This window comes from Dasypus novemcinctus, chromosome 19, assembly GCF_030445035.2.
Source record: "Dasypus novemcinctus isolate mDasNov1 chromosome 19, mDasNov1.1.hap2, whole genome shotgun sequence".
Lineage (NCBI taxonomy): Eukaryota > Metazoa > Chordata > Mammalia > Cingulata > Dasypodidae > Dasypus > Dasypus novemcinctus.
In genome coordinates, this window is record NC_080691.1 from 37014581 (window position 1) to 37025751 (window position 11171).

The 11171-nt window shown below is 37.3% G+C and overlaps 1 protein-coding gene across 4 annotated transcripts in view; it reads right to left on the reverse strand.

The window, feature by feature from the left end:
- TTC28 (tetratricopeptide repeat domain 28) overlaps positions 1 to 11171 on the reverse strand; it is an 876415-nt gene that overhangs the window by 173369 nt on the left and 691875 nt on the right. The window lies entirely within an intron of this gene.

The window sequence follows — 11171 nt, forward strand, 5'->3', positions numbered from 1 at the left end:
CTAGGTATATACCTAGAAGAACTAAGAGCAGTGACACAAACAGACATCTGCACACCAATGCTCATAGTGACATTATTCACAATTGCCAAAAGATGGAAACAATCCAGGTATCCATCAACTGATGAACAGACAAACTGTGGTATACTCATATGATGGAATATTATTCAGTTGTCAGAATAAATGAAGTTGTGAAGCATATGACAACATGGATTAACCTGGAGGACATTATGTTGAGTGACGCAAGTCAGGCACAAAAGGATGAATACTGTATGTCTTTGCTGTTATGAACTAAATACAATGAGCAAACGCATGGAGTGAAAAGCTAGAATATAAATCACCAGAGAATACAATGTGTTTAGAGAATGGAAAGCTGAGGTTTAATCTGTGCAGAATTGGTAAAAAGTTGTTTGTAAATGTTTGGGAATGAAAAGAAATGGTGAAAACATCATAGGATTTGTAATTAGTAGCACTAACATATGGGTATGAGAGTGGTTTGTTTTTTGTTTGTTTTTTTCTAGTAATGAAAATGCTCTAATATTGATTGAAGAGATGAATGCACAACTCTGTGATTATTCCAAATGCTATTAATTGTACACTTTAAATAAATTATATACAAAATAAATTATATTTTGTTTATATGGTTTATGAACAAAAAAATTAAAAGGGTGGGTTGGGGGAAAATATACCAAATGTAACATATGGACTATAGTTAGTAGTATTACTTTGACAATGTTCTTTCATAATTTGTTACAAATGTTTCACAACAATGCAAGGTATTTGTGATGGGGTAATATATGGGGGTAATATATGATGTTACCCATGTTTGTTTTTTAAGTTCACAACTTTTACTATACACTTATTATTTATGTATGTTCATGTATGAATTATATACTTCAATAAATTATTTTAAAAATGAAAAAAGCACTGTACAAATATAGATTATGATGATGATGACTGTGTGGATTGAACAGTCTGGCTTTGGAAGCTCTTTCAGCTGTTAAGTCTTGCCAGAACAGAGCTATGTGCTGTATTGCTCCTGGAGAGGAAACCTGATATAAAACACACGCAGCCTCAAGGCTGATGTGTCCCTTAATCTCTCCGCAGAGAAGCTGGTGGCTCTAGAACTAACAAAGCCCCACTGGACTCTTTCTTTAAAGAAGCATTAAATGTTATTATGAATTGACAGTAATGCCACCCCCGTCCAATTCCAGACAGATTAGTCTATGGAATACATGAATTTAGAGACTCTAATTGCAGATCTTTTCTCTCCCTACCCACTTAGGTCAACATTCATGCCAAGTTTCCAGAAGTTAAGATTTCTACCTGTTAAATTTTGACTTCTAGACTCCCAAAGAGTTTTGGGATGGTGGCATTTAACATAATTCGGGTATCCATGGGCCTGGACTTTCCAGACATGGCCAATTTCATTTCACCTTTTTCTTCTCAATAGAGGCAAAGATAAATGTAAAAGTAAATAAAATTAATTTTTATAATTCTTTTGAACATTTATTCATATAAATGAATTCAGAAATAAGTTTTTTGATCAGATCCTTCAGTTTTGATTTTTAATTTGGAAATATGGTTACTGTAAATACAGACTCTGGGTTAATCAACTTGGTCAGAGTATATAAAGCTACATTTAATTCAAAAATTCAAAGGCAAGGAGGAGGAGGAATATCAGTAAACACCAAATAAATGTATGGAAGTTTTATTAACTGTATTTTGATAAAGAAACAAACTCAGGTCTCATGGCAAAAAATTACAATCCCAGAATATGAAATCAAGTTTGGCTCTCTCAGCTCACTTCCTCCTGCCTATAAGTCCCTGCTAAAATATTATTTCCACACAGATACCTTCCTTAGCCACACCACCTAAAATATCCTAACCATCACCCCAATTCCCCCCCCTTTTCATCCACTGACTGTCCTTTTCTATACTTTTAACTGGCTTTATTTTCCTCCATAGCACTTATTTTTTTCGTTTGCTTACAAAACATGTCCACTCATTGGAATGTAAGCTAAGGAGGGATTTTGTTTGATTCACTAATTTATCTCTAATGCCTAGAATAGTGCCTGGGACATAGCTGGTGCTCAGTAAATATTAAACAAGCAAATGAATAAAACGCCCAACAATGCATACATTTTTCATCACATTTCACTAAAAGGGTATAGTAAGAAAGCAGAAATGAATCTATGTACATACATAAATATAAATGCATTCTACTTCATTATTCTGCCTATAATCTGGGTGTTATGATCTTAGAATAAAGGTTCAAGTTTGTTGTTGAGATAACTCATCAATATTTTTACCAAGAGAAAAAAGCACTGGTATCACAGAAACCAGAGGATATGCTGACCACTGTAGCAGTATGCTCTTCTCCACACTGACAGTCTTTCCTTTCTATCAGCTCTATTACAAAATACAGAGGATGCTTTTTATAGAGTCGGAAAATTTGGTCAAATGATCTTTGTCTTATTTTTGCCAAATGAAGGACAATTTAATACCAAGTAAAACCTCCCAGATCCTTCATAATTTAATTTCACAATCACTAAACCTCTTCTGACTCACCAACAAAAGCATGGGACCAAAGGATTTATTTATCACACTAAAACAGTTTCTCTAGTACTTCTGAGGTAACTCTGATTTTTGGTTATTTAAATGAGTTTGAATTTAAAGTAGGTTCCATTTCTAGATCTTTATGAAATAGTTAGGAGATGTACCTAATACAAATGTATTTCAACAAAAAGGAATTAAATAGAGTATGAAGCTTTTGGTTCATCTGAGTTTATGTGAGACTTGCCATTCATTATCTCTTGAGACATTTGCCCTGGGGAAATTATATATACACACACACACAGAGATTTATATAAATAAAATATTAAAAATATATAAAATACAAAATACATATATAAAATTTTATTTATATATTTATAAATATATATATATATAAAAGTGTTGCCTCTATAGGCATATCATCATGGCAGACACTATGCTTTTCAAGAAGAATAAGTACCCAGGAAATACTGATTCACCAGATCATAAACACCTTTCACACAATCAAGACACCAAGATCTAAGTCACATATCTGATATTCAGCAGTTCGGTCTAGAATAGAATGGTAAAGCATTGTCTGTGAGAGAGAGAAGAATTGGGGGGAAGATATACTCTTCTTCCTGATACCTACAAGCAAAATACTGCTACTCAGACCCATTTTGTGTTTGCAAAATACTGCTATTTAGGCCCATTTTGTGTTTTTATAATTACCCAAATTCTCTTACTTTGTCAGAATTCATACTCAGTAACAGCTTGAGCAATGTAGCAATTTTGCTCTGAGATGACTTGTAAACCACAGACACAAATATTTGGGCCAAGAATGTGGAATCCATTGCTGTCACATTCCATTATTTCTGGTGGAGCAATTCACTAACATTTTGGAATCTAGATCATAAATTATGCAAAGCCTCAGCAAAAGAGCTGAGGACACAAACTGCTGTAATAAAACTCCTGTTACTGGAGCCATAAAAACAGAACAAAGGAAAAGCAAAGAAGAAAAATCATGGTTGGACTTTTCTGATATGCCGTGTCCACTACTGTTAATAGTTTCACAAAATGAAAATGTAACATGCTAGAAACCATTAGACAGGTCATGATTCGATGGACATACTGTCATTCATAAACTCCACCACCATCACAAGATTCCCCAGGATGAGATGAGCTTTTTGAAGAATGCTTGCATACCAACATAAATTAAAGTGCCTAAATGTACAACAGAATCATTTGTACATTTTTCATGACTCTCAAGGGATGTGAAATGTCCTTCAACCATGGCTCTCAGGCAATGGTTGCATTTGCCATTGGGATATAATATAAAATATCAAGGGGAAAAGGAGCTCTGAGTCATATGTAACCTGGAGCCAATAATTTTCCCTCTCTGTGAAAATTGAGTTAATGGCAGAATTGGGACTAAAACTCACATCTCCTCCTAGTCTACTGAGCTTCATCTTGTTCACATGATACCTCTAGAATGGTAGATGTTCAAAACTTATTTGATGGACAGATGGATGAAAGAATGTTTAGATGAATGAATGGCTAAATAGACATATGAACTAACAGTAATGGAACCATTCTCTGGGTCAATGCTTGTAGTCAGAAAAGGTTAGAGAGTACACATCATTGAAATACTTTAGAAAGAAAAGAGAGAACTGAAGAGTCAGATGAACTATGCTTAGCAGCCATTCTAAAAAGCCATTATTTGACTCCTAAGAAGTCTTTCTTTTCAATTGTGTTGGACAGTACTAATATATACCAAAAGGAAGAAAGAGCGTAAGAACAAACATGAGCTAACATGTTTCCTAAGCCAAGATGGCTATTAGATGACAACTAGTTAGTATGACTTCCTTTTTCAAGGTACATGATAAATGAGGGAGCACAGGACAGAGACTAAAAGTCAGGCATGTACTTTACAAACACACCACTGTTTCTGCAATTATTACAAACATATTTAGAAGAAAACAAAATGCCTTTCAAGATTGCATTGAAGGTTTAAAATGTTAAACTAGAAAAAAGGGTCCAGTAAAACTTAAAACCATATAAGGGAAGAAAGTTATTTTTCACCCAGCATAGGAGGGAACTTCCTCCAGCAAATCCCACAGCACAAATGGAACTAGTTCTAATCATCTGTCTCAGTCAGTAATCTTCTAGTTTCCCTAGAGGAACAACTTTAAATTTCGCCAGAGCTCTGACATCCCTTAGAGAAGGAGAGAAAGGGAGTAGAAAAGAAAGAAGGAAGAGAGTGTTTGGCACCAGCGGAGCCACAGGTACAGAGAAGGCCTCAGTCCAACACCAGTTACTGTTTCCTCAATGTATACTATGTGACAGATTCTGTGCAAAGCTCTTCACATATATGGTCTCATTTAATCTTCACAACACTTCTCTGTCCACCAAGTTTTACTCTTAATTCCATTTTACCGATGAGGAAATTGAAGTTTAGAGAGCATATATAACTTTCCCCAGGCCACACAGCTCAAATGGCAGAACAGCGATTCAAACTCAGGCTTCTCTGACACAAAATTCAGCATTTTCTGTCTCCTGACTGCCATAGCCTCCCTCTTCTCTGAGAAACCCAGGAAGTCTTTTAATATTGAAGCTGGCTTGGAAACTGATATCTTGGGAAGGTATTGGAAATACCTTTGAGTTTTTCCAAACTATGATCTGAGATCACTGGCCAGAGTTGTAAAAATTTGGGCTTACCATTACAAAACAACTAGCAATTGTTGTCTTTCTAGGTAAACTTTTCTGGAAAGCCAACACTGCTGAGCTATAGTCATTCCTTATCCAAGTCTACATTTCACCATTCACCTACTTGAGATGGGTGGAGACATGTGTTAGCTTATTTTAAGAGACAAATTTCTCACAATACAATAACTGCAATACCATTTACTGAGTGTTTGCTATGTACTAAGCACCACTTATCAATTCACAAGGCATCAAAGATTAACAAGCAGCCAGCTAAGCACTGGGAATACAAATGCATCAGATGGGGAGCCTGCAGCCTGAAGACGAAGGCTACCAACAAGCAGACCACTGCAAAGCAGCATAGAGAGCACACACACCAGGCCAGCACAGAGTGTTGCATGGCCAGACTGCAGGAGAACACTGGCTTCGAGTCTGAGAAAGCTTCTTAGAGGGGCTGGTGTCTCTGACTGGGCATTTTACAATCCTTGTAGTAATTTTGTGAAGTTGGAACTCGAGGGTTAGAAAGGTTTAAGTTGGTAAAGGTTAAGTAACTAAAAGGTTAAATTAGAAAGGTACACAGCTATGAAGTTGGTTAAGCCCAGGTTCACTTCACTTCGAAACCATGCTCTCTGTACATTATACACTGAGCCTCACTGGAATATATCCTCCCTAAAGCCTCTGCCTCAGGATTACCTTACAGGGAAAAACAAGAAGACAAAAGCAAAAATAGGAAGCCACTTTTACCCCTAGGTGCTCTGCAGAGTCAATAAATATAACTTATTTGTTTAGAAACTAACAGCGATCAAGGCATTTTCACATTCATATTCTCATTTGGACCTAATAACAATCTTGTGAAGAACAAATATTTTATTATTGCCATTATTTTTGCACCTTAGACAACAGAGACCTTGGAAAGTGATGTTATTTGCCCAGGGTCACATAAAAGGTAAGGCTCAGAGCTCAATTTGGGGCTCTTGAATGCCTACAACTCCTAGTCCAGGCATCCCCGAACCACAGAACATTGGATTTACTGCCTGCTTGAGTTTATCCTTTTTTGGTATCCAAGACTGATTGCCTTACTCCAAAGATCATAAAACAGTGCTGGTAGATGGGGAATTAGAATCTGGGGTGAGTTCCCCCCAGTCAATGCTCTGATTTGGACTTTTGTATGTGTGTCTCTCATTTGAAATGTTTCTCATCACAAGAATTTCAGTCAGTGATAACAGAGAGTTTATCAGCAAGAGATGAAGAGATTAAATAATAACATGTCCTGCTGGCCCCTGATAGCCACCTCAACTTCAATGAATCAGAATATTATGATGAGAAAGAAGTGCTATGTCTGTTAGTAGAATTTCCACCTTTCTTTTAGCATCTTAGTTTTGGGCTAACAAATGTTAGATTCTTTCCACACATGTTATAAAATTACAACAATAATAATGACTTAAAACTTTCTGAATGTGTGGGGGCTTTACACATATTACTCATTCAGTTCTCACAGCTGTCTTTGGAGATGGGTACTATTAATTAACCCCATTTTACAGATGAAAAAAGGGAGGCAGAAAATGGCTAAACAACTCATTTAGGACACAAAACCAGTAAGGGCCATAGGTGGGATCTAAAATCAGATCATGTGACTCCAGGACCCACGCTCTTCACAACTACGCTATATGCAGGGTGACCCTATATTCTGGTGGTGCCTGGGACTGATAAACAATAGGGTCACCCTAGCTATACGACACTCTAAAAGTCTAGATAACATTGTCAGTCAAGGTGAGTCATTTGTGGACAGAGATTCTTTGGGATCAAAACTGAGGGAAAACCACACAAGATCAGCATAGTTTCTTTGGTATAAAGAGAAGGAAATAGCGCAATTCAATGGGATCCTTATGTGGAATGCCACAGTCCCAGGGGAGAGAAGGGAAGTAGGAGAAGAAAGATCATAAAAATGTCCAGTAAAGGATTTAGTGCATAGGTACTTCTTTGTCACATACAAGTGCAGTGTGAGCTCTTCACTCATGACAAAGAGGATGTCTTTCTCCATAAGGCATTTAAAGAACACCAGGAGTTGTAAAGGCAGACATGCCAGGTCGCCTGATGGGGCCATGAACTGGAGAATGCCATCTGTTTTGTTAAGGTTGACAGTCTGAAATTTCTGGTTAAAATCCAGATCTCCTTGTTGTGAAGGGCTTGATAACTTTTAGTCCATTACCTTCTGCTTACTGAGTCACAGAGCATATTATATCTCCCTCCAGAGCACTCCAACAGCTGGGCCATGTTATAAGCTGTCTTTGTCTTATTCAGTATTAGATAATAGGCTTGGTGAAACCTTGTATTTGAATCAGGGAAACAAAATTACAGAATTGCTGTTGTTTCAAAGAAGGGGCCAACTCTGACATTCTGGATAAAGAGCATAAATCAGTTACTTCTTTTTTTTTTCTTTTTCTTTTTTTTTTGCTACTGGGTTTTTTCTGATAAGGATTTGTTTTACAAGAACGTTGGACACCTAACAACAAAGCATTTGCTTCACTTTTTAATTGCCAATGCAATTTTCACCAGACAATGCAGGCATTCACTTCCCAGAGTAACTTAACTCTTCAGGAGGAGGGCAGAACGGACGATGTTTTGAAATCAGCTGAAAATTGAGAGCCAGTATCCAGAAGCTGTTTGAAAGTCAAGTGGGGACAGGCTGAGTCAGCAATACCAACTAAAAGTTGCATTCTGGCTTTAATCCAATTCAACAAATGCATTTCTGCCGTGTCAGAGAAAGCCTTAAGAAGAATTTGTGGAACAAGCTGGAAATGGTTCTCGGTGAAAAGCTACTTTTTGAAGGTACCATGAAATTACTAAGTATGCTGAAGAGAGTATTAAACACTTGAGCCTTTTATGGATTCCATGCTAGAAAAGAGAGATGTCAGGTGGTAGTACATAAGCAGTCGCATTTCCACCCTTCATTCTCTGTATATACACCAACAGCTGCCCTGTATGAAATGGGGATGAATGAATGAGTATGAATAGAAACTGTGGGTAATGCTCTATGTCCAGTTTTCTCCCAATTGTAATGTCAAGTTCTCATAAACCAGGGGTTCTTGACCTTTTTTGTTCCTTGGACCCCTTTGCAAGTCAGGTGAAAACCATGGGCCCCTTACTAAGTCCACACTATACTGTGTATTATTTAATAAATATATCACACATGCACCAACACATCCCCACAAGAATAATGGTTTTCTGAATTTCAATTCAAGCTCACAGACCCCTTCTTAAGAAGCCCTGTCCTAGATTCTTAGAAATGCTTGAGCTTTAACTCTCTCTTCAAATTGGCTTTAGCCAGTCTCTTTACTCTGACTTAGGATTTAGGCAGCTCTGGGCTCAAATTCCAGCTCTGGCACATGCTTGCTTTGTGACCTTTGACAAGTTAACCTCTCTGTTTAGCTTTTTCACTTCTAAATGGGAACAATAAGCTCTATCTTTTTGGATTTTTTAATGAAATAATGAAACAATGCATAAGAAGTTATACCAAGCACAGCGTTGGCACACTGCAGGCATTCAGAAGTGTCATTCTTTTATTATTATGTCCACCTCCATTCTACTTCAAACATGTATTAGAGGAAGCACAAAGGCCTTTTCATATCATCTCTATGGAACCTGCTACTTGAATGCCTAGAAATTCCTAAGGCCAGATGTTAAATGCAGAGGAGAATAGACCATTAAGTTCATGTGCTTAAAAGAAGAAAATCACAAAATCCTTGTGATTTTCTTGTCTAAAAGTTATAAATATTAGGGTTCTTCAAACCTGGACAAAGAGCTTCATTTTAGTCGTGCTTTGTAAACTTCTTGGATGAAGACCCAAAAAGGTTAATATATTATTTAGTTAGCCTGCTAATCAGACTGCCTCATTTAGCTATAGGGCAAAGGATTGTGTAAAGGAAGGAGAATAATCTGCTTCATTCAGTATTCCTACCAACTGTTAAGGATTAAAACTGAAATGGTATCATAAAATCTATCATTGCTGGTTTAACTATTTCTCAAGCTGGTTATAATTTTGGCTAATTTAAAAGGCTTTAGGAATCAAGTTCCAGCTTCCATATATGCTGTCTTTCAGTGGAAAAATCATCGAATTTAAGTATTTTAAAGTAGTAAAGAGTTTTAGAAATTTATACCAATAAGAATGTTGAGGTACTTTACAAAATGTATGGAAACAGCCACTGTTCCCCAGAATTAATCTCTGTAGGCCCTAGGATCAGAGGTAGTGGGAACAATGCCCAGACTGAAAGAAAGTAATAAGGCACGGTAGATATATAAAGTAATTCTCTGAACTTCAGACTCTAGTTATAAGCTCCTAGCATTTTCCATAGTGCTTGGCTCTTGTCATCCTTCATCCACTCAAGATACTGTGCGTGCATACCTACTGTGGGCCAGGTATTAGCCACCAGGCAATGAGGACATAAAAAATCTAAGATAACACCTCACCAATTCTCCAAATTTTCTGATCTTTAACTCTCTAATATACCTTTGAAGTGAAATGGAGGTAAATAATTATAATACTTAGTAAGTCCCATGTACAAAATATTAGAGGAACATAAGTAAACCACTAAATCTGCTAGAAGAGTCTGAAAACCTTCATAGTAATGTGACATTTGATCAAATATGAAAGAATAAGACTTCACAAGTTTTGACAGAAGGAGAAAGATAATCAGGGCAAAGAAATGGCATGAGGAAAGCCATAAAGGAGTGAAAGAGCCCAGAGGTTTGGAAAACAGTGAGTAGGAGGAGTGGGAGTAGCAGAAAATGACATTAGTAGGATAAATTGAGGCAGGTGCCTCAGCAAAGAGTTCTTTGGCCCCCCAATTTACATGATACTCCATGTTCTATTTTCTGACATCACTAAGCACTTTTCTTTTAGGCATTAAAATACATGTTTCATTTACCATTGTAGACCCAGATGTTGGTATAGTTCCTGGCACATAACAGGTGCTCAATAAATATTTTTTGAATATTGAAAGTTGTTGAAGAACAGGTATGCCAGGCCAAGGATTTTGGTCTTCATCCTGAAGGCCATGGGGAACCACTGCGGGGTTTTAAGTGTAGAAATGAAAGGATGAGATTGCATAGGCTGGGGTTCCAAGAGGGTTACCAGGAAAACAAGTTGGAAAATGAACTGAAGATGAAGCTGGGAGACGAATATGGGTTTGGGAAGCTGAATTCTCAGGACTTCTGACCAACTAGATCTGGGCTGTGAGGGAAGGAGGTAGGGGCCCCAGAATAACTGTGAGATTTCTAAATTAGGCACTGAAGGGATTGTGTTGCCATTTCCATAACTGGGGACTACAAAATGTGAGATCACAGATTTGGAAACAGGGCCATTTTGAACAGACAGAGGTGTCTAGGAGACAGGAGTACAGACAGATGTGTTGGAAGTCAGGTCTGGATTTGGGGGGTTGGTATGTTGGTGTATGGTGGGAGAAGCCAGGGCATGGATGGAATCAAGAAAGGCATACCACTCCAACTACACTTGCCCCAGAGTGCAATCTATTTTTAAAAGTAAATTTTAATTACAGTGTAACATATATTCAATATATATTCAGAAAGGTATAAAATTGAAAGTGTAGAGCTCAACAAATTCTCACAAAGTGAGTACAGCCATGTAACCACCACTCAGCTCAAGAGGCAGAACATTAGCAGAATCCCTGAAATGTATTTGTTACTGCCGAAGGTGTTTACTGCCACAATCACAATGATAGTGTAGAGGCTCAGAATCGTCACTTCCAAGAGCAAGCTGTCTTTGAATAGAATTTGCCATGAAGGAGACCCACAGAACAGACCTAAACCATCACTTACTGTATCATCTCAAAATGTCAATCCAAAAGACTTGAGTCTGATGTTCCACATTTTCTACCTTGATTTTTCTCAAAAAAACAGCCAAAAGTAGATTCCTCCAA